Source organism: Austrofundulus limnaeus, unplaced genomic scaffold (genome assembly GCF_001266775.1).
Source record: "Austrofundulus limnaeus strain Quisiro unplaced genomic scaffold, Austrofundulus_limnaeus-1.0 Scaffold46, whole genome shotgun sequence".
Taxonomy (NCBI): Eukaryota; Metazoa; Chordata; class Actinopteri; order Cyprinodontiformes; family Rivulidae; genus Austrofundulus; species Austrofundulus limnaeus.
The window spans coordinates 31,917-34,856 of NW_013952448.1; positions in this window are offsets into that span (position 1 = coordinate 31,917).

The window sequence follows — 2,940 nt, forward strand, 5'->3', positions numbered from 1 at the left end:
TACAGCTCAAACATGCTCATGGAGTGTTAGGATTAATCCACTTCCTCCATCTTCCAGAGCTGCATTGGGGCCAGATAAAGGATTGCTYGCACTATCTAAAAAAACATTATGATCTGACCAGATGCAGTGCAGATAGCATCACTGCGCTTAAAAATTCTGTCGGCCATGAAATCGCAATGGTTGATGGAGGCTATCACGTGTTGCTCGCATTTTTTGCRGACATCCTTGGTTCAGCCAGACACAAGGCTCATGACAAAAAGAGATCTATAGGAGGCAAGCCTGTGATGCCTAGAACCACATTGTTTTAGAGGTCTGTAGGCAGCTGTCTATGGTGTCTGTGGCAGATAAAGCTAGAGCAAACTTCCAAAAACAAACTAGCAGTMACACAGACAACTACAATGTCCTCCGAAAATACCAGACGTACATTTTGTCTGTCTTAGATGTAGTACTCCATTCAAGTACCAAAGGGTTTCTGAAGCCTGTCTTGTTTTTAAATGTCTTTGGGCAAAAAGCCAAAGACACATTTGACTTGTACAAAACGACAAACCCTGAAGAAGTGGACAGTGTTTCTGCACACACAGCTGTCAAGGTGACTGCAAAGGATCCCGAGGTCCATTTGATGTTTGCGCGCTATGGACTACAGGACCTTGTTGGCTCTCGTGGATGCCTTTTTTCAGTTCTAGGCATCCACGAGGCCACAAATTTCCAGACTGATCTAGACAGGCGAAAGGTCAATGTTGCAAACGAACTGTCAGATGTGTTTGTGGATGAGGGAAAGTTGAATTTTTTTCAACTGTACGTCGATTCACCTCATATCCACGTAAAAACCCCTTTCAAACATCCAGTCACTGGGGCTCTGGTGACATGTGGTATATCACATCCACAGTTCCAAACAGCCCTGCAGGACAGGGCCAGAGCTTACTTTTACCACATGCAACATCTGCAAGAAAAAATGGTGGTGCAGCTTGGGCTCAGAATAGAGCAAGTCTGGCGTTTTGAAGACCCTGGTTTGGACTTCAAAGTTGTGCCAAAGCACCACTTTCATGAGGATGTATTGCTTGATCTGTTCAAGGAAAACGCATTAGTTCTTCCTTTCAAGGACACAGATGTTGAGTCTGGCCTTATGCCAACAGTCAGGGACCTCTTTCAAGGGTTTATTCAGGAGCTTGAACATTTGTTTGAGGAAGACCAGGGAGTGGCACTTTATGATAGTGTTTGGAAAAGCTTCCAAGTTGAACTTTCCCTGGAGGAAATGTTTTATGGGCATCCTCTTGCCTTAAGTGATTACCACTTAAGTGTTTCACTGGGAATGAACACGGTAAATCCCAACAGTTTGACCCACACCAGGAGCTTCATTGGCCTTGCACCTCACTCTGCTGGCAGTGCAGGTGAGGTGCCACCACATTTGGAGCACTGGACCAGGGACAGGACACAAAAAATGCATCTGGAACGCATCTTTCCAGTATGCCAGGTCTTAGAAGCTGCAACAGCAGTGACTGGTGCTTCTGTCCTGCATCTTCTGCTGTGCGACATCTATTGTTGTAATGACGACATTCCATAATGCAGCTCTAAAGGGTGACCACCCACCTGGAAGGCTTGCCGGTAGCTTGAAAGTGGAAGAGTTCTGTGAAGATCTTGCAACTAAAAAAAAGCTTTCCAGCACCATTCACGTTTGGTCATGCTCAAGAACTGTTGTAGAAAAAAGGACGATACGTCAAGGACATACTGGTACAAGGCTTCCTTTCGGAGAAGCTTTGCTTCTTTCCTGCTACCAAGTTCAGGGACATCCACGGTTCCCACAGACTCACGTGGAACTGCAAGGACTATGTGGTCCTTGAATCAGAAGGATAAACAACAAAACTTGGCCAGGTAGCTGAAGCAACGCTCAAGGTATGCACGGAGATTGAGAGGCGTTCCTTGAGCTACGCGAGACACCTCGAGAAATACCGTGACCATGGGATGCCTTGGATGGTAAAAGTGTTGGAAAGGCTTCCCAGCACATTGAAAGGACAGCTGCAAGTCAGTGTGCTCACATTCATCAGCTGCATTGGCATGCTGATGATTGGTGACTACATTGATTTTAATCACCTATCCACTGTCCTACAGGAAATGAGTCAGCATGTGTCACAGGCAATGCTGCAGAAATGGTGAATCCAATCGTGTTTCACATTGCCCAAGGTCTTCAAGTTTGTATGCTGGAAGCTGCACAAAGACCTTCCAGTCAGAACCGTCGAAGAAAAAAAACAGTCCCAGTTGTTTTCAAAAAGCTAGAAGAACAGGAAAGGAAGGAAGAACAACCATTTGAAGATGTACAGCAGGTGGACGACACCGAGGAGCTCCGTCCCATGTTTCGGTCCAAAGCAAGGACCATACCTGCCTTGATCAACAAAAAATGGACACGTGAAGAAGATGACCACATAAGTCTCGACCGAACAATCCCAGACAAGAAGGCTTACAAAATGTATGTCAAGTCTTGCGTGGAAAATGACATACCTGTTCGTACATGGCAAGCCTTCAGAAGAAGGAGATTGTAAGAGACTGTGATCGGAAGGTCGCCGGTTCGATTCCCCAAACCAACCAGCCCCCACCTTGGGCCCATGAGTAAGGCCCTCAACCACTGTTCCACATGTGTGTTCACATGTGCGATGGGTAAAATGCAGAGACTTAATTTCACCACCAAGGGATCAATACTATATACACTGCTCAAAAAATAAAGGGAACACTTAAACAACGCATGCTAACTCCAAGTACATCAAACTTTTGTGAAGCACATTCAACTCTGTACTCAATGCGAATATTTCATTGATTAAGATCGGGAGTTAGCGTGTGTTGTTTAAGTGTTCCCTTTATTTTTTGAGCAGTGTATATAGTATTGATCCCTTGGTGGTGAAATTAAGTCTCTGCATTTTACCCATCGCACATGTGAACACACATGTGGAA